Source organism: Somniosus microcephalus, chromosome 11, assembly GCF_052327205.1.
Source record: "Somniosus microcephalus isolate GS21.2 chromosome 11, FLI_Smic_1.0, whole genome shotgun sequence".
In the NCBI taxonomy this organism is placed as follows: domain Eukaryota; kingdom Metazoa; phylum Chordata; class Chondrichthyes; order Squaliformes; family Somniosidae; genus Somniosus; species Somniosus microcephalus.
In genome coordinates, this window is record NC_140997.1 from 87,711,556 (window position 1) to 87,733,177 (window position 21,622).

The 21,622-nt window shown below is 49.2% G+C and overlaps 1 protein-coding gene across 2 annotated transcripts in view; it reads right to left on the reverse strand.

Moving 5' to 3' along the window:
* The window catches only part of ccnf (cyclin F), a 73,357-nt gene that overhangs the window by 43,683 nt on the left and 8,052 nt on the right, over positions 1-21,622 (reverse strand). The window lies entirely within an intron of this gene.

Genomic DNA, 21,622 nt, shown 5'->3' on the forward strand with positions numbered 1-21,622 from the left:
ATATTAAAAAAAGGACATGACTGCTGCCAATGACAAATTAGTTGCGCATGCACAGTTCCAATGGTTTGTTTGTTCTCGCCTAAGTGAGGTGAGTGAGGTAACTTCAGGAATTATGAGGTCTGTAATGTGACTTGAAGTTGATATTAGGATGTTGTCAGCTTGAGAGTTTTTTGTACTCTGTGTTTATCACCATCATGCCTTCTGTCTGTTGTGGTTTGAACACAGCTGGTGAACAAAATGCAGGTGCAGGATGTTAGGATTTAAGCAGCTGGGAAAAAGATCATCGAGAAAGAGAGTAGAAACAGTGCGGAGAGATAGAGAGAGGAGCGCTAGGCAAAAACTGGGGGGGAAATCGAGAGAGGGCAGAGAAGGAACGTGAGAAGAGAGTGGCAGTGGTGTGATTAATTCATCAGAATGAACTGCTAAAACTTCCAGTACAATTTAACAAGGAAATGTGACTTGAAGGGGATATTAGGATGTTGTCAGATTGAGAGTGTTTTATTGTAGCTATCAGATCCTCTGTCTGTTGTGGCAAATGTTACTTATTATTCATATTTGGGACCTGACATTTATGCGCAGAATGCTTCTGTCCAGCTTCTGGTTCGTTGGCAGCAGTCACTATTTAAAAAAAAGGTGGGATAAAATTGTAATCCACTTAAAACACAGACAAGCACTCCAGCTAGCTGACTTTAGTTCAGTCCTTGCCCCTGAACACAGCAATTGCAATCATTCAGGGTAGCTTAACTGTTTGAAAACTCTCCCGAGTTACAAGTACAGGTGTCCAATTATTTTGAGCACTTACCACCGAGGCTATTGCAGCAGCACTGGGAAGCACACACAGTGCAGTGTCGGGAACAGTAGCATAGTGATTATGTTACTGGACTAGTAATCCAGAGGCCTGGACTATGATCCAGAGGTGAGAGTTCAAATTTAAATTCAGTTAAATAAATAAATCTGGAATAAAAAGCTAGCATCAGTAATGGTGACCATGAAACTACCAGGTTGTCATAAAAACCCATCTGGTTCACTAATGTCCTTTAGGGAAGGAAATCTGCCATCCTTACCTGGTCTGCCCTACATGCGACTCCAGACCCACAGCAATGTGGTTGACTTTTAACTGCCCTCTGAAATGGCCTAGCAAGCCACTCAGTAATACAATAATAAATCGGGTTGGACCACTCGGCATCAACTTCAGACACGACAGCAGCACACCCAGCCCAGTCAACCCGGCAAAGTCCTCCTCACCAACATCTGGGGACTTGTGCCAAAATTGGGAGAGTGGTCCCACAGATAGTCAAGCAACAGCCTGACAATCATACTCCCAGAATCATACCTTTCAGCCAATGTCCCAGACTCCTCCATCACAATCCTTGCGCATGTCCTATCCCACTGCCAGGACAGACCCACCAGAAATGGCGGTACAGTAGTATACAGTCAGGAGGGAGTGGCCCTGGGAGTCCTCAACATTGACTGCAGACCCCATGAAGTCTCATGGATTCAGATCAAGCATGGGCAAGGAAACCTCCTGCTGTTTACCAACTACTGCCCTCCCTCAGCTGATGAATCAGTACTCCTCCACGTTGAAGCACCGAGGGTAGCAAGGGCACAGAATATACTCTGGGTGGGGGACTTCAATGTCCATCACCAAGAGTGGCTCAGTAGCACCTCTACTGACTGAACCCTGAAGGACATAGCTGTCAGACTGGGCCTGCGGCAGGTGGAGAGAACCCAAGAGAAAAAACTACTTGACCTTGTCCTAGGATTACATAGGATATACAGCAGAGAGACAGACTATTCGGCCCAACCAGTCCAGGACGGCGTTTATGCTCCACTCGAGCCTCCTCCATTCCTTCCTCATTGAGCATAACTCTCTATTCCCTTTTCCCTCATATGCTTATCTAACCGCTCCTTAAATGCATCTGTTATTCGCTTCAACCACTCCTTGTGGTAGCGACTGCCACATTCTCACCACGCTCTGGGAATTCAGAAGAAACTTCCTTACCCAATTTAATTTCTTGGTGACTATCTTATATCAAAGGCTTCTAGTTTTCCCCTTCCCTACAAGTAGAAACACTATCCACTCTGTCAAAGCCTTTCATGATTTTAAAGACCTCTATTAGGTCACCCCTCAGCCTTCTCTTTTCAAGAGAAAAAAAAAGAGACCCAGCCCGTTCATCCTTTCCAGATAGGTATACTCACATTTCTGGTATCAGCCTTGTAAATCTTTTGCCCTCACCAATCTACCTGTTGCAGATGCATCTGTCCATGACAGCATCGGTAGCAGTAACCACCACACAGTCCTTGTGGAGACGAAGACCTGTCTTCACACTGAGGACACCCTCCATTGTGTTATGTGCCACTACCACCATGCTAAATAGGTTAAATTCAGACCAGATCTAGCAGCGCAAAACTGGGCATCCATGAGGCGGTGAGCCATCAGCAGCAGCAGAATTGTACTCCACCACAATCTGTAACCTCATGGCCCAGCATATCACTCACTACCATTACCAACAAGCCAGGGTACCAACCTTAGTTCAATAAGGAGTGTAGAAGAGCATGCCAGGAGCAGCACCAGACATACCTATGGTGCCAACCAAGGAAAGCTATAACACAGGACTACGTGCATGCTAAACAGCAAAAGCAGCATGTTATAGACAGAGCTTAGCGATCCCACAATCAACAGATCAGATCAAAGTTCTGCAGTCCTGCCACATCTAGTCATGAATGGCGGTGGACAATTAAACTAACGGGGGGAGGCAGCTCCATGAATATCCCCATTTTCAATGCTGGCGGAACCCAGCACGCGAGTGCAAACGTCAAAGCTGAAGCATTTGCAACCATCTTCAGCCCGAAGTACCGAGTCAATGATCCGTATTGGCCTACTCCTGATGTCCCCACTATTACAGAAGCCAGTCTTCAGTCAATTTGATTCACTCCACGTGATATCAAGAAACAGCCGAGCACACTAGATACAGCAAAGGCTATGGGCCCCCAACAACATCACAGCTGTTGTGCTGAAGACTTGTGCTCCAGAACTAGCCGCGCCTCTAGCCAAGCTGTTCCAGCACAGCTACAACACTGGCATCTACCCGACAATGTGGAAAACTGCCCAGATATCCAGCCAATTACCGCAACATCATAACATAAGAACAGGAGTAGGCCATTCAGTCCCTCGAGCCTGCTCCACTATTCAATGAGATCATGGCTGATCTGCGACCTAACTCCATATGCCCGCCTTTGGCCTTTATCCCTTATTACCTTTGGTTAACAGAAAGCTATTAATCTACGATTTAAAATTAATGATTGATCTAGCATCAATTGCCGTTTGTGGAAGAGAGTTCCAAACTTCTACCACCCTTTGTGTGTAGTAGTGTTTCCTAATTTCACTCCTGAAAAGGTCTGGCTCGAATATTTTAGACTATGCCCCCCTAGTCCTGGAATCCCCAACCAGTGGAAATAGTTTCTCTCTATCTACCCTGCTAAATGGGATAGATTCAGAACAGATCGAGCAGCTCAAAACTGGGCATTCATGAGGCGCTGTGGGCCATTAGCAGCAGCAGCATTGTATTCCACCACAATCTGTAACCTCATGGCCCGGCATATTCCTCACTCTAATACCATCAAACCAGGGGACCAACCCTGGTTCAATAAGGAGTGTAGAAGAGCATGCCAGGAGCAGCAACAGGCATACCTAAAAATGAGGTGCAAACCTAGGGAAGCTGCAACACAGGACTACAGGCATGCTAAAAGCAGAAGCAGCATGCTATAGACAGGGCTAAGCGATCCCACAATCAACGGATCAGATCAAAGCTCTGCAGTCCTGCCACATCCAGTTGTGAATGGTGGTGGACCATTAAACAACTAATGGGAGGAAGAGGATCTGTGAATATCCCCATCCTCAATGATGGTGGAGCCCAGCACGCGAGTGCAAAAGACAAGGCTGAAGCGTTTGCAACCATCTTCAGCCAGAAGTGTCGAGTGGATGATCCATATCGGCCTCCTCCTGAGGTCCCCACCATCACAGAAGTCAGTCTTCAGCCAATTCGATTCACTCCACGTGATATCAAGAAACAGCTGAGTGCATTGGATACAGCAAAGGCTATGGGGCCCAGACAACATCCCAGCTATCGTGCTGAAGACTTGCGCTCCAGAACTAGCCGCGCCTCTAGCCAAGCTGATCCAGTACAGCTACAACTCTGGCATCTATCCGACAATGTGGAAAAGTGCCCAGGTATGTCCTGTCAACAAACAGCAGGACAAATCCAACCCAACCATTTACCGCCCCATCAGTCTACTCTCGATCATCAGCAAAGTGATGGAAGGTGTCATCGACAGTGCTATCAAGCTCACCAAAAACCTGCTCACTGATGCCCACTGGCTGGAGTCATACCTAGCACAAAGGAAGATGGTTGTGGTGGTTGAAGGCCAATCATCACAGCCCCAGGATATCGGCCCTTCGAGCCTGCTCCGCCATTCAATGAGATCATGGCCGATCTTCTGCCTCAACTCCATTCACCGGCCCTATCGCCATATCCCTTGATGCCTTTACTAGTCAGAAATCTATCGACTTCTGTTTTGAATATACCCAATGACTGAGCCTCCACAGCCCTCTGGGGTAGAGAATTCCAAAGATTCACCACCCTCTGAAATTTCTTCGCATCTCAGTCCTGAATGGCCTACCCTTTATCTTGAGGCTGTGGCCCCTGGCTCTAGACTTCCCAGCTAAGGAAAACATTCTCCCAGCATCCATCCTATCAAGCCCTGTAATAATTTTGTATGCTTCAATGAGATCCCCTCTCATTCTTCTGAATTCAAGAGAATACAGGCCTAGTTTACTCAATCTCTTCTCATACGACAGTCCTGCCATCCAAGGAATCAATCTCGTGAACCTTCGTTGCACTCCCTCTATGGTAAGTATATCCTTCCTTAGGTATGGAGACCAAAATTGTACACAGTACTCCAGGTATGGTCTCACCAAGGCCCTATATAATTGGAGTAAGACTTCGTTACTCCTGTTCTCAAATCCTCTTGTAATGAGTGACTCATGTACAAGGACACCCAGGTCTCGGAGCATCTGCATTCCCCAATCTTTCACCATTTAGGAAATACTCTGCCTTTGTTTTTTCTACCAAAGTGGTTAACTTCACATTTATCCACATTATATTCCATCTGCCATATTCTCGCCCACTCACTGAGCCTGTCGAGATCCCCTTGAAGCCTCTTCACAACTGACACTGCCACCTAGCTTTGTATCAGCAGCAAATTTGGAAATGTTACATTTAGTCCCCTCATCCAAATCATTGATATAGATTGTGAATAGCTGGGGCCCAAGCACTGATCTTTGCGGTACCCCCACTAGTCACAGCCTGCCATCCTGAAAAAGACCCGTTTATCCCTACTCTTTGTTTTCTGTCTGTTAACCAATTCTCAATCCATGCTAGTATATTACCCCCAGTTCCATGTGCCCTAATTTGGTTCACCAACCTCGTGTGGGATCTCATCGAAGGCCTTCTGAAAATCCAAATACACCAGATCTACTGGTTCCCCTTTGTCTACTCCACTAATTGCATCCTCAAAAGAACTCCAATAAGTTTGTCAAACAGGATTTCCCTTTCATAAATCCATGTTGACTCTGCTCAATCTTATTAGTTTCTAAGTGCCCAGTTATTGCATCCTTTATAATAGATTCCAGCATTTTCCCAACTACTGATGTGAGGCTAACAGGTCTGTAGGTCCCCGTTTTCTCACCCTTTCTTAAATAGCAGGGTTACATTTGCTATCCTCCAATCTGCAGGAACCGTTCCAAAATTCTATAGATTCTGGAAGATGACAACCAATGTGTCCACTATTCCAATGGCAACCTCTTTCAAAACCCTAGGATGTAGGTCATCCGGTCCTTGGGATTTATCGACTTTTAGTCCCATTAATTTTGCTAGTACTGTTTTTTTATTAATAATAATTTCTTTAAGTTCCTCATTCTGGCCACTGTGGTGTATGTGCCTTTAAGAGCAATTATGGTGTATGTGCCTTTAAGAGCCCCAGGTGTGCGTAATGCCGGTAATTGCCACTTGGGCTATATAAGCCTGTGTATTGTGTATATCCTTTAGAAACCCCCCCCCCCCCCCCCAGACTTGCTTAGTAAATACCTATGAACCAACTCCTGTCTTCAGTGTCTTTATCTACACACGGACACTACAGCCACACCCTCGGTTTTCTTGTATTTCTGGGAGGTTTTTTGTGTCTTCCTCCATGAAGACAGAAACAAAGTATTTATTAATTTCACTGCCATTTCCTCATTTCCCCATTATAAATTCTCCCATCTCTGACTGTAAAGGACCTAGATTTACCTTCGCCAGTCTTTTCCTTTTTACATACCTATAGAAGCTTTTACAATCAGTTTTTATATTTTTCGCTAGTCTGTGCTCATATTCCATTTTCCCTTTCTTTCTCAATTTCTTGGTCCCCCTTTGCCGATTTCTAAAAGGATCCCAATCCTCAGGCTGACCGCTTTTTCTGGCAATTTTATAAGCTTCCTCCTTCGACTTAATACTAGATTTAATTTCTTTTGTTAGCCATGGTTGGATCACTTTTCCTTTTGGGTTTCCATGCCCTAGAGGAATATATGCTTGTTGCATCCTGCCAATTTGAGTATCTACCCATTATCCCGACTGCCTGTCTCCTGCCGCTTGGCCAATTTCCTAACCAGGTCAAGAATTTGCCCTCAATTCTGTGGGCTTCTACCTAAAGGAACGATTCCTGAACCTAGAGAACTTTGGAAAATTATAGTTAGGGCATCTGCAATGTGCTCACCTACTTCCTTTAAAACCCTGGGATGAAAACCATCTGGTCCTGGGGATTTGTCACTCTTTAGTGCCATTATTTTCTTCTTTATTGTTATTTTGCTTACATTATATATAGAGTCCCTGTGCCTAATTCAGTATTGGTTTCCTTGGGATTCCTGGCATGCTATCCTCTTCCTCTACTGTAAATAATGACAAAGTAATTATTCAACATGTCCACTATTTTGTTACCATTGATATCACTGCTTTCAGTTTTTAATGGGGCCAACATTGCTCCCGACGACTCTTTTTCCTAATAGAATTGTAAAAAAAAAAGTGTTGATTTTGATATCCCTTGCAAGTTTCTTTTCATACTCCCTACTCATACTTTTCATACTTCCATCAGTCTACTCTCAATCATCAGCAAAGTGATGGAAGGTGTCATCAACAGTGCTATCAAGTGGCACTTATTCACCATTAACCTGCTAACTGATGCTCAGTTTGGGTTCCGTCAGGACCACTTGGCTCCAGATCTCATTACAGCCTTTGTCCAAACATGAACATAAGAGCTGAATTCCAGGTGGAGAGTGGCTGCCCTCGACAAGGCATCATTTGACCAAGTGTGGCATCAAGGAGCCCTAGTCAAACTGAAGTCAATAGCAATTAGGGGAAAAACTCTCCACTGGCTGGAGTCAATCCTAGCACAAAGGAAGATGGTTGTGGTTGTTGGAGGTGAACCATCTCAGCCCAGGAAATCACTGCAGGAGTTCCTCAGGGCAGTGTCCTAGCCCAACCATCTTCAGCTGCTTCAATGACCTTCCCTCCATCATGTAGGGTTCTCAAAATTCCCACATACCCCAGCGTTATTAATAAAGGGACTCTGAAGGACGAAGTTATAAGGGTACCCTAAACAAAATGGCTTCTGGACCTCGTGGCAGAAGCCTGCAAGATTGAAAAAAAACAGGGCCCTGCAAAACGGCAGGTCAGATGACATGTCTGGGTCTGTGAGGGACTAGTTATTTCTCATGCCAGACATTAGATAATGCAGAATACGCATTAAACCAATCAACTCAGGAAAGACTTAATCTTCAACCCATCAAACCTTTTGCATAAATAATCGGTTACAGTTCGAAGTAGCCATCAAGCCAGGAACACACCGGTTAAACATTATGAATAACAAACACCGAGACATTAAGGAACATTTAACAACGGGGCAACCACCCAAAAAGCAGTTAAAGTGAACGACTGTAATCACTTTAACGAGCCCGCCAAAATTAGACAAAGAACTAACCCTGATTTGGCGCGCAGATAAGGAATCTCAGTAGTAGTATAATTGTAGGCCCACCAGTAACCAAAAAAGACATGAAGAAACACGACGAGGCAAACGGCAAGGCCGGTAAGCAGAGAAAGGCAGCGTAGAGAAGCATTGGGGACAAGCAGGCACACACCCCGGTCCTGGCATAAGCTAACGTTCGAAGCAGGGGTAGAAGCAGAAGCAGACGACCACTGCGGTAACAAATGGACCGGGTAAACTATACCTTCGGATCATTACCACTGCACAGGTAATGATCTAGGCCACCGCGACCAAACCAACACCGAACCCCAACCGCAACGCAACTTCGACGACCAGATCACCACCAGAAGAACAAAACCCGAAGTTTCCATTCTGCAAGGTAAAGTACCCAACAAAGACTTTACTCCCTATCTCTAACGGAGGAAAAGAGGGTACTTTACTCAGACGACTCCACTGCCGCGCCCTGGGACCACGTGACTACGGCAGGCCCCAAAGGACACCAAGAGCAAACCCCAAAACCGCAACCGGCCCAATCGACAGGATTCGACTTGTCCAGAAACCTTTATTCGTGAGCATAATCCCTGGCCCCTCACAGCACAATTAGTTAGATATTGGGGGTGGGACAAGGGTAAGGGGATTAATACTGTGATTTTTTCCCTCGATGTGCCGTGTGTTCCCCATTCCCAATTAAATGTACTCTTGTAAGCCTGTAACTATTCCAGTAATTTTTCCAGTGTTGTAATTTTATTGCGCCTTTTAATAAAAGTACGGTTTTCTTGTACCAAACCAGTTGTCTACTCCAATTCTGTATCGCCGCCTGTACCAAAGTCCGGTGTCTAGAACCCAGGGGTGTGGGAGCGATTCAAACCGCTCAGAGACCCAGTCAGAGGCAAGCTGACTGCGCACACGCCACCCCCTACAGAAATGGCGACCGCGGCAGGACTCCGGCATCAGGGGTGCGATAGAGCAGACACCGATTCGGGAGAGCAGACAGTAATGGAAGCGAGGATCTCTGACTATGTATTCAGTAAAGTGACTATCACTAAGAAGTGGATCACTAATCTGTTAAAGGCTGGGTGTCTGGTAGATGCTGCAGCTAAATGGACAGAAGGGAAGGGTCATAGGAAATCCATAGGAAAGGCAGTCTGGCTGATGTGCTTCAAGAAACAGATCCAGCTTCTGGACAGGCTCGTTGAAGTACAGGCAGCCGAGATACAGGAGTCAGCCCTGGAAGTCCAGGACAGGACTCTAGCAGGGGAGAAGTTGCTGGTAGCATTGCAGGCCCTGAATCAGGAAAGGGTACAGTTAATGGGGGAGCAAAAGGCCAGGCTGGAATATCTACAGTGCCAGGTCACCAAGGCCAAGAGCAATGAGCTGAGGTTGCGGGAGAAGAATGCCCACCTAGCGAAACAAGTAAGAGAGCAGGAGGAGAAAGTGAAAGACGTAAAGGCAGCCTATAAGTTAGCGAGCGAACAGGGGTTTAAAGATGCAGATCATGGCCCCTGCAAGGAACAGATAGAGAATCTGAGCCTTGCCCTAAGGAAGGCAAAGGGCATGGTGTGCCTCATAAGCTCGAAGGCAGCCCAGGCAGATTTTACAGGGAACGAGGGGAGAACAGTTCAGACACCACAGGTAGTGCCTAGGGACGACCCGGTTGAGGAACAGGAGGTCCCATGACCACCACCCGTAGCGCCAGGTTTTAGCGAAGTCTGGCAGCAAGGAGGGGGTGGAGTTAGGGGTAGAAGCGGAGACGGAACAACCCCCGCAAGAGAGGCTGGAGCCAGGGCCGATGTGCCCAGCCCGGCAGCGGAGGTTTGGCCCACCCGCTAATGGTGGGGGAAGAGGGACCCCTCCAAAACCAGTTCGTAGTACCCTACGACACCAAACAGCTTAGGGCTATGGTGAGCCATATCCCAAAGCTCACCGAAAAAGGGGACCCCCTCGGTCCACTTCAGGAAAGTGGAACAGGCAGCCAGCATCAACGAATGCGATGATGCTGAGCAGACCAAAATGCTACTGTTCTCTTTGGAGGGTAAGCTCCTCCAGTCCCTCCGACCAGTGTTAAGAGGGGACAGTGTGCATATGGGGAGCTCAAGGAGGAAGTTCTGGAGGCCATGGGGAAGTCCTTTCTCCCGTGTAGAAAAGAGTGCAGCTCGCAGGGGAAACCCCGCAGGCTTTCGCAGACAGGTTATGGCCGGTGTATAGGAGTGCCTGCACAGGGGCACCTAACCGGGCGTTCCTGGACCGGGATCAGCTGGCCCACTGGCTCCGTTGCCTGGTGGCAAACAGCTTGCCACAGGTCAGGGCCAAGGCGGGAGTCTGGTTTGACCCGAAGAATCCCCTGCCTACCGAACTCACGGTGGTCAGACAGTTGACCCTAGCCTACAGGAATGGTAGGGGAACCGAGGCACACCCACCCAAGGGGAAGGTGCATGAAGTAAAACCCGGACAGGGTAGGAAGGAGTGGCATCAGGAAGGGAATAACCCTTCCAGCACGAAGCTTAATTGTTACGGGTGTGGGAAGGATGAACACTGGAGGAAGGAATGCAAAAACCCTTGGAAGGATAACAAGGGAAAGAATTCCTCAGCCCCAGCCCAAAAGACAGAGTTAGGGATCCCTCCCGCCACAGTCGAGTCATTTTTGGACGCGATGAGGACCCTATTGACTGGCCCTGGGAGGGTAGCGGCCACTACAGGTGCGCTGACCCCCTCAGCCCCATCCAACCCACAGCCCTGAGTAGAGCCAGCGCAGCCTGTTTACCTGTGTTCCCTGCAGTACGACTTATGGAAGAGACCCCTCGTCGAGATGGAGGTAGAAAAGGTAAAGGGGACCTATCTGCTGGACACGGGGGCATCATGCACCGTGATCCATTCAGATAACCCCACCACCTCACCTCTATCTAGCGGGGTCCCATACAGCCTGTCGGGATTCACAGGCAGAGAACAGGCCAGCTCATTTTCCATCCCGCTCTCCATTCGTTCAGGAACACTCCGCTCTAAGTGGACCGGTATCCTAATGAAGTGGGAAGTGGAGGGTGGAAAAGGGATCCTGGGAGCCGACTTTATTGTAGGCCACAGGATCCTGGTGGATTTAAGGAATTATTGCCTATGGGGGGGCAAATACAGGAAAGGAAGGCGGGGTAGTAGTCATCCCAGGGAAAGAGGGGAAGGGGACCCTGTGCACCATGAAGCCTAAAGAGGGTTATAACCTCGAGCTCATGGTCAGCAATACCCCAAAGGAGTTCCAGGCATTTGCGCAAGCCCACCTAGCCACATAAACACGACTGTGGGAGGGTCAACGGGTTTGAGGTCAGCGTAGATGGGGACCCCATGGCCCGACCACAGAAACAGTATAACTTCCCCAGGGAAGCGGAGCCAGACATGAAAGCAGCCATGTCCTCCTTAGTACAGCAGGACCGATAGCCACCCACGTAAACTCTCCACTCAGAAATCACAGAAACCTCACAGTACAGATAGAGGCCATTTCGGCCCATCGAGCCTGCACCGACACATATCCCACCCGATCCCCGTAACCCCTACACCAACACATATCCCACCCTATCCCCGTAACCCCACGTATTTAATCCCCCTAACACTAAGGGTCAATTTTTATCATGGCCAATCAACCTAACCCCGCACATCTTTGGACTGTGGGAGGAAACCGGAGCACCCGGAGAAAACCCACGCAAACACGGGGAGAATGTGCAAACTCCACACAGACAGTCACCCGAGGCCAGATTCGAACCCGGGTCCCTGGCGCTGTGAGGCAACAGTGCTAACCACTATGCCACTGTGGCCGGTTAGCAAGCCGGACAACTCCTGGAGGGCCACGGTGGACTATCGGGTGCTCAACGGTAATATCCCAGCCTGTGCACCCACGGTAGCAGCAGTTGCCGACCTGATAGGAAGTATCCCAGCATCCGCGACCACTTTCACGGTGCTGGATATTTCCAACGGGTTTTGGTCCATCCCTTTAAAGAGGGAGGATCAGTACAAGTTTGCCTTTACCTTTAAAGGACAACCGTACACCTGGAACTGTTTGCCTCAGGGCTTCCACAATAGCCCTAGCATTTTCCATCAATGCATGGCAAACCGTTTAAAGGGCTTCAGCCAGCCCAGGCAGCTGGTACAGTATGTGGATGACCTGCTCCTATTCATGGACTCGAGAGAGGAGCATGGCCCACTACTGGCCGAACTGCTGGAGTTGCTCAGGCAGGAAGGGTTTAAAGTGAACCCAAAGCAAGCGCAGATCGGCCAGGTGAAATTCCTGGGCCTGACCGTACGCGCTGGGGAAAGGGCCATAGACAAAGCTAGAAGGGAAGCGGTACAGGAGTTACCACTCCCCAACACAGTCACGGGAGTGCGATCTTTTCTAGGGCTAACCGGGTACTGCAAAGATTTTATTGAGGACTATGCAGCCACAGCAGCCTCTCTGCGCCGACTCCTACACAAGGGAGTGGAGTGGGCTTGGGATGAGGGTTGCCAGGCAGCATTCGTCAGGCTCAAGGAAGATCTGCAGACCGCACCAGCTCTAGGGGCCATAGATGGGGGGGAAAGAGTTTTTCCTGGAGGTGGCAGCCAGCGAGGACAGCCGAGTGCTGTGCTGCTCCAAGAGCGGCATGGCAGGCTGAGGCCGGTGGTCTACTCCTCCAGGATACTCACGGATGTGGAGAAGAGCTACTCCAACTGTGAGAGGCACCTCTTGGCCACACATTGGGCTGTGAAAAGATCGCTGATCTTCACAGGCACCTCTCCCATCACACGCCTAACCAGATGCTCCTGGACGGGAAAATCAAGGATGGGACAGTGAGCAGTGCCCGCATTGCTTGCTGGACCCTGCTTCTCTCACAGATGGACCTAAAGGTGAAAGGTCTCTGTGAGCCAAAGCTCGCAGCCAACCTGGAACAGCCCACCAATGTTCCATAGAAGGGGTTTGGGAAGTGGACATAGGTTTGCGGGCCAGGTTACACCCTACAGGCCGCGAAATCTATGGATGGCTCCAGCACGGCATCTGCTGGCGAGTGGCTCACAGGGTGTGGAGTTTATGACACAGCGGCAAACATTGCCCTGGTGATTAAGCTCCCCAGCACCATGAGCGCCCAGCAGGTTGAACTGTCCGCGGTAGTGTACGTTGTTACACACCCCGAAGTCTTCCCCACCCCATACACTATTTGCTCGGACAGATGTTCACGTGCAATTCGTGTACGGAGTACCTGGCCATCTGGTCCCGCCGTGGATACAACTCCGCTGACAGGAAACCCCTCACGGTGAAACCCCTGCTGGAGAAAAGCAATGGGGGCGGAAGGGGAGGTTTTCATCCAGAAGGTGAAAGCCCATTCCTCCGCAGAACCCCGTAGTCAGGGCAACCAGCAGGCCAACGTGCTAGCTAAGGAGGGTGCCCGCACAGGCACTTTCTGGGACCCATATGGGTCTAGTCCTATAGCAGCAGTCAGGGGTAGGAATGGGACACAAGGGAGTGCAGGGGTAGCTTTAGCCCCGGACCTTAAGATGGTCCAAATCCAAGACCCCGTCCTCAAGGCAGTCCTCAGGGCAGTGACTGAGGGAAAAAGGGTAGAGGGCCCTTACGGCACAGCAGCCTTCTCTGTGAAAGAAGGCATGCTGTTTAGTAGAGAACAATGGGTAGTACCACAGCAGCACCGGAGGGAATTCCTTCAACTGGCCCATGAGCGGGGCATCCCGGGCCGGAGACCACCTGGCAGCGGGTGGAACAGATGGTGGCCAGGACTCAGGGAAGATGTCCGCGAGTTCTGCGCCAGCTGTCTGGTGTGTGCTGCTAACAACCCTGACCCCCACAAAAGGAAGGTACCTATGGGACACATCAGTTCGGACCAGGGACCAGCGAGGCGAGGAGCGCGGTATAAAAACCGGCGCGAGCAGCGAGGCCCGACCAGTTTGGACCAGGGAGGTTTACCAACTCAGCAGCGGGGAAGAGAGGTAAAAAGTAATCAGAGTGTGACGTCACCAGGGAGCAGGTAAGTGATTGGTTGGTGATTATTTCTCTTTTTTAAACTTTAACTCTGTGGTTTATAGTTGCTACGGTCATTCTGGTGTAGCGGGGACTGTTGGTAAACCATACAAGCGCCTTAGAGTTTATCTTTAATTGGTGGTGGTGAATTAATTTAAATTAATTAAAGGATAAGTCATGTCAGTACAGCCCAGCCCCATGTTATGCTCCTCTTGCTCTATGTGGGAATTCAGGGACGCTGCCTGTGTCCCTGACGACCATGTGTGCCAGAAATGCATCCAGCTGCAGTTACTAGCAGACCGCATTGCGGCGCTGGAGCTGTGGATGGATGGGCTTTGGAGCATTCACGATGCCGAGAGGGTCGTGGATAACACGTTTAGTGAGTTGGTCACACCGCGGGTAAGGGCTTCACAGGCAGAAGGGAAATGGGTGACCATCAGGCAGCGCAGTAGAGGCAGGCAGGTAGTGCAGGGGACCCCTGTGGCCATCCCTCTCACAAACAGGTATACCGATTTGGATACTGTTGAGGGGGATGACTTACCAGGGGAAGGCAGCAGCAGCCAACTTCCTGGCACCAGGGGTGCTTCTGCTGCTCAGGAAGGGAGGCAAAAGAGTGGGAGAGCAATAGTGGTAGGGGATTCTATCGTAAGGGGAACAGATAGGCGTTTCTGTGGCCGTAGATGTGATTCCAGGATGGTTTGTTGCCTCCTTGGTGCCAGGGTCAAGGATGTCACTGAACAGCTGGGGGGCATTCTGAAGGGGGAGGGTGAACAGTCAGAGGTCGTGGTTCACATTGGGACCAATGACATGGGTAGGAAGAGAGATGAGGTCCTGCAGCAAGAATTTAGGGAGCTATGTAGCAGATTAAAGAGCAGGACCTCAAAGGTTGTAATCTCTGGATTACTCCCGGTGCCACGTGCTAGTGAGTATAGGAATAGGAGGATAGAGCAGATGAATGCGTGGCTAAAGAGTTGGTGCAGGAGGGAGGGCTTTAGTTTCCTGGATCACTGGGCCTGCTTCTGGGGAAGGTGGGACTTGTACAAGTCGGACGGGTTGCACCTGAACCAGAACGGGACAAATATCCTTGTGGGGAGGTTTGCTAGCACTGTTCGGGGGGGGTTTAAACTAAAATGGCAGGGGGTTGGGAACCTGAGCAGGGAGACAGAGGAAAGGGAAACCGGGATAAAAGCAAAAGATAGGAAGGAGAAAAACAAAAAGTGGCAGTCAGAGAAATCAATGGTTTAAATCAAACGTGGCCACAGTAAATAATAATTCTAAGAGTGTTAAAAAAAACAAGCCTGAAGGCTTTGTGTCTTAATGCGAGGAGCATTTGTAATAAGGTGGATGAATTGGCTGCGCAAATAGAGGTTAACGATTATGATTTGGTTGGGATTACGGAAACGTGGCTCAAGGATGGCCAAGACTTGGAACTCAACATCCAGGGGTATTCGATATTCAGGAAAGATAGGCAAAAAGGAAAGGGAGGTGGGGTAGCATTACTGGTTAAAGAAGGGATTAATACAATTGTAATGAAGGATATTAGCTCTGATGATGTGGAATCTGTATGGGTAGAATTGAGAAATACTAAGGGGAAAAAAAACATTAGTGGGAGTGGTATATAGACCTCCCAACAGCAAAGCGGAGGTTGGGGATGGCATTAAAAGGGAAATTAAAGAAGCGTGCAATAAGGGCACAGCAGTCATCATGGGTGACTTTAATCTACATATAGATTGGGCCAACCAAATTAGTAACAATACTGTGGAGGAGGAATTCCTGGAGTGTTTACAGGATGGTTCCTGGACCAATATGTCGAGGAACCAACCAGAGATCAGGCCATCTTAGACTGGGTATTATGTAACGAGAAAGGATTAATTAGCAATCTTGTTGTACAAGGCCCCTTGGGTCGGAGCGATCATAATATGATCGAATTCTTCATTAAGATGGAGAATGAAGTAGTTGACTCAGAGACTAGGGTCCTCAATTTAAATAAAAGGAAACTACGATGGTCTGAGGAGTGAGTTGGGTAGGATTGATTGGGGAATGGCACTCAAAGGGTTGACGGTGGATAGGCAATGGCAAACATTCAAAGACCAAATGGATGAGCTACAGAATTTGTTCATCCCAGTTTGGCATAAAAATAAAACAAAAAAGGTGACTCAACCGTGGCTAACAAGGGAAATTAGGGATAGCATAAGTTCCAAGGAGAGGACATATAAATTGGCTAGAAAAAGCAATAATCCTGAGGATTGGGAGCAGTTTACGATTCAACAAAGGAGGACAAAGGGATTAATTAAGAAAGGGAAAATAGAATATGAGCGTAAGCTAGCAGGGAACATAAAAACTGACTGTAAAAGCTTTTATAGATATGTAAAGAGAAAAAGATTGGTGAAGTCAAGCGTAGGTCCCTTGCACTCAGAATCAGGGGAATTTATAATGGGGAACAAAGAAATGGCAGACCAACTAAATACATACTTTGTGTCCTCCTTTGTGAAGACACAACCAAAGAACCTCCGCGAGATGCCGGGGAACATAGGGTCCGATGAAAGGGTGGAACTGAAAGAAATCAGTATTTGTAGGGAAATGGTGTTAGGAAAATTGATGGGACTGAAGGCCGATAAATCCCCAGGGCCTGATAATCTACATCCCAGGGTACTTAAGGAAGTGGCCCTAGAAATAGATGATGCATTGCTGGTCATCTTCCAGAACTCGATAGACTCTGGAACTGTACCCATGGATTGGAGGGTAGCTAATGTTACCCCACTATTCAAAAAAAAGTGGTAGAGAAAAAGCGGGGAATTATAGACCGGTAAGCTTGACATCGGTAGTGGGGAAAATGCTAGAGTCCATTATAAAAGATGTAATAGCAGAGCACTTGGAAAGCAGTGACTGGATCGGACAAAGTCAACATGGATTTACAAAAGGTAAATCATGCTTGACTAATCTACTGGAATTTTTTGAGGATGTAACTGGTAAAATAGATAAGGGAGAACCAGTGGATGTGGTGTATTTGGACTTTCAGAAGGCTTTCGATAAGGTCCCGCATAAGAGATTAGCGTGCAAAATTAAGGCACGTGGGATTGGGGGCAAGGTATTGACTTGGATAGAGAACTGGCTGGCGGACAGAAAGCAAAGAGTTGGAATAAACGGGTCGTTTTCCGAGTGGCAGGCAGTGCCTAGTGGGGTACCGCAAGGATTGGTCCTAGGACCCCAGCTGTTCACAATATATATTAATGATCTGGACAAGGGAATTGGACGCAATATCTCCAAATTTGCAGATGACACAAAGCTGGGTGGGAGGGTAAGCTGTGAGGAGGATGTCGTGAAACTCCAATACGATTTGGACAGGTTGGGTGATTGGGCAGAAACATGGCAAATGCACTATAATGTGGATAAATGTGAGGTTATCCACTTTGGTGGCAAAAACAGGAAGGCAGATTATTTGAATGGCAATAGATTGGGAGAAGGGGAAGTGCAGAGAGACCTGGGTGTTCTTGTGCACCAGTCGCTGAAGGTAAGCATGCAGGTGCAGCAGGCGGTTAAGGTGGCAAATGGTATGTTGGCCTTCATAGCGAGAGGGTTCGAGTACAAGAACAAGAACGTCTTGCTGCAGTTGTACAGGGCCTTGGGGAGACCGCACCTTGAGTATTGTGTGCAGTTTTGGTCGCCTTACCCGAGGAAGGAGTGCAGCGAAGATTCACCAGGCTGATACCTGGGATGGCAGGAATGGCGTATGCGGAGAGATTGTGTCGATTGGGCTTATACTCACTGGAGTTTAGAAGATCGAGAGGGGGTCTCATTGAAACCTATAAAATTCTGTCAGGCCTGGACAGACTAGATGCAGGAAGGATGTTTCTGATGGCTGGGGAGTCCAGAACCAGGGGTCGTAGTCTAAGGATAAGGGGTAAGTCATTTAGGACAGAGATGAGGAATTTCTTCACCCAGAGAGTGGTGAACCTGTGGAATTCCCTGCCAGAGGGAGGTGGAGGCCAATTCATTAGATATATTCAAGAAAGAGTTGGATATATTTCTTAAGGCATCAAGGGATATGGGGAGAAGGCAGGGACAGGGTACTGAATTTGGATGATCAGCCATGATCTCATTGAATGGCGGAGCAGGCTCGAAGGGCCAAATGTCCTACTCGTGCTCCTATCTTCTGTTTCTATGTTTCTAGGAGGGTAGAGGGACCATGGCAGTCGATCCAGGTCGACTACATTGGGCCGCTACCCACCGCCCAGGGAGGCTATAAGTACTGCCTAGTCCTGGTAGATGTGTTCACAAAATGGGTAGAAGCCTTCCCCTGCCGAACAGCCACAGCTCTGGGTACAGCCAGGATCCTAGTCAGGGAGGTGTTCTCGCGATGGGGGCTACCACAGTATGTGGAGTCCGACCAAGGGAGTCACTTTACCGGGCAGGTCATGCAGAATACCCTTATGGTGCTCGGCATCGAGGGGAAATGGCACGTTGCACATAACCCACAGTCCTCAGGGATGGTGGAGAGAATGAACAGGACCTTGAAGGAAAGGCTGAGGAAAGAGACGGTGGACTCGCCTAGAAAATGGGCAGAGGTCCTACCGTTGGTCCTGATGGGGATCCGAGCCAGCCAGTCAAAAAGCACGGGGTACTCCCCGCACGAGCTGATGACTGGGCGAGTTATGCGGACCCCCACCCATGTACTAGCCCCGGTGCTCTCAGAAGGTCAGCTCAGAGAGGTAAACCGGGACAGGTTCGCCAGGAACCTGTGTGCACCTTAAGCAGGTCCACGGGCAAGTGGCTGGGAACATGGGAAAGCAGCATCGGAGTAACCGACTGCTGTTAGAACCCCGAAAACACCACAAGTGGGAGATAGGGGATCAAGTTATGGTGAGGAATTTTGCTCGGGTAGGAAGTCTAGAACCATTATACATGGGGCCCTACAGCATTGTAGACAAGGCAAGCCCCATGGTATACGCCATAAAGATGCTTCGGCGCATCAAATGGTTCCACATTAATCAATGTAAATTGTTTAAGCCCGAGAGAAGGGAACAGCCAGTTGGGGCAAGGTCTGAGGATAGAAATCCTCAGCCTGCAGTAGGGGAAAACTCAGACTGCACAGGCAGGTGCAGTGGCTTGTTTTAGGGGAGGAGCCATCCCACCCACCGTTTGGGACACTCCCCCACTCCTCTGGGACTTAGAGGAGGTGGGACCTGAGGGCGAAGACCCTGCCCCGGACCCAGATTTGGGACCCGAGGGCGAGGACCCTCAGCCTGCAGCACCAAGCTGCGAAGAGTTACCTGCCCCTAGCACAGGTTTAGGAGAAGTAAAGCCCGAGGATGAAAATCCCCAACTAGCGGCAGTGGAGAGCCCACAGACCGCACTGGAGGGGGCAGTGGCTCGTGTTAAAGAACCACCAGCCAGAAAAACCCAACTAGCCAAAGTCCCATGGAAACCATGGTCACCGGCTCCCCAGTTTAAAAGGGCAGCCTCTAAGGTCAGGGATCGGTCGGAGGACAGAGGTCCCCAGCCAGCAGCCACAGACTGCGAGGGACCAAAGGAACAGGACAGAGCAGCCACACCAAAGGGAGTGGTGTGCTGCAGCCCGAACAGGGATTAGCCTTGCCGGCCGGAGACAGGCGGCGGATGTACATAGCTTCTGTAATGTAATTTGGGGATTGTTAACTTTGGGTGTTAGTTTAAGTTTAAATAAGGTGATTAGTAGTTTAAGTATTATTGTTTTAAAGAATGTTTGTATTGGGTCGAGGTCACAAGACTCGACTATGTTTTACCCAAGCCAGAGAATCTTCTCGGGACCTGGCTATATGCTCATGTCTCTTTACAGAAGGGATTTCGAGATGAAGGGGGGCATACTCCTACTCGCCCCGATAGGAACGAGCACTGGGAGGAGAGGTGACATGGAGGACTCCCACATCTATGGGTGCTCAGGAGAGAGAGAGAGCTGGGGGCGGCGAACGAGGCGTGGAGGAGCTCACTATCTATTCCCATGAGGGAAGATGGCCAGGGTGGCTGGGATCTAACTCCACCCAGTACTCCAGCCAGACCAGGTTCACCTATGGGGAGGCCTCCCTCCCCTGCCCCAGCGTACAGGTTGTGGCCTCACGGGTCGGGGTCACTGAGGGGAAACACATGTGCCTGACCTGCAGAGGACAAATTCCCCTGGGAAGGTGGTGGTGGCTCAGAAAGCTGAGCAGACATGGGGGACCGTACGGCTGACTGGGAACGAATGGGGAACGACACCTACCGGACAGTCACAGGGACCCGAGGGGGTAAAAGAGTATGCTGGGATAAGTGGTGGGAGTCGGAACAGGGAATTTATATCTGCATGTGGGGGTCGCAAAGGGCCTGCCCCACAGGCATCTTCTCTGCATCATGGCAGGATAAGGGGAAGGGGGTGGAATGGGATTCCCACCTATACACTTGCATAGTCCCACGCTCCCCAGCCCCAGTTAAAGCCACTGAACTAGTGGCACGCGCCCGAAAGCCCCTGCCCACGACTCAGACAGCAAGGACCAAGGAATGGGCTGGTATTAGTGCTGACGGAAAAGGTGCTATACCAGGGGTTACACTACGCAGTAGCTTCCGTGATCCTAAACCTTACCGAGGTACACTTACCTGAGTGGTGCCCCAAAGAGACAGAACAGCTATACCAGGCCCTGTTAAAAGAAATGTTTAGGAAATTCTACAAGTTCGATTTTGCCAATGTAGACAAGACAGAACTGTACACTACACACCATGAGTATTTTGGTAATGCAGGGAGACAAAGAAGGGGAGCCTGGAATTATGTTTGCACAGCGTTTAAACACAGGGTCCTCTGTCATCAACAGCCTGGATGACATAGAATTGCAGACACAGATAAACGGTTTGAAAACACAGTTGCAAAAAATCTTAACGGATGAAAATACAGCAGTAGGCTCAAAGTTACACAAGGACCAGGCCATGGCGGTCCATTTAAAAGAGATCATTGCTGAGCTGGAGAAGCATGCAAAGACGGTAAATGCCCTCATAAGAGAGGACAGAAATGCTTCAGGTCAGGCTGCACAGAACGAGGTGTGCGTACTGTATGGGGCATGGTTGCTAGGCGAGGGCCGCAGTAACCTGGAGGATTTAAAACAGGGTTTAGTCCCCTCCTGGATCAGCAACAAGCACCTCGCAGCCCTCCATCCATTTGAGAATGCATTGAGCCCGTGTCAACTCCGGCTAGCTTCTGAGGCCTACCCTGTCCCAGTAGATTGTGGGCTCTCTAACCACACTATCATGTGGATAGTAGTGAGGATGCCAGTCATGGGTGGGACTGCCCGACCCTCACCGGTATACAGGGTAGAGAACATTGGAGTCATTCAAGGGGGTGCACACATCCGTTTCACAGCGGTCCCACCTTATGTCATAAATTGGGAGCACGCTTTGACAGGTACTGACCGCTCGGGGTGCCGGAGCCGGGGAGCACACATAATACTGTGTCCCCAGCACTTGAACGCCTATTCAAAACCACAGTGCGGGTTTAAAGCTGCTGGCGCAAAACCTATAAACTGTACCATGGAGGTAATGGCACAAGACCGTGTTCCCCCACAG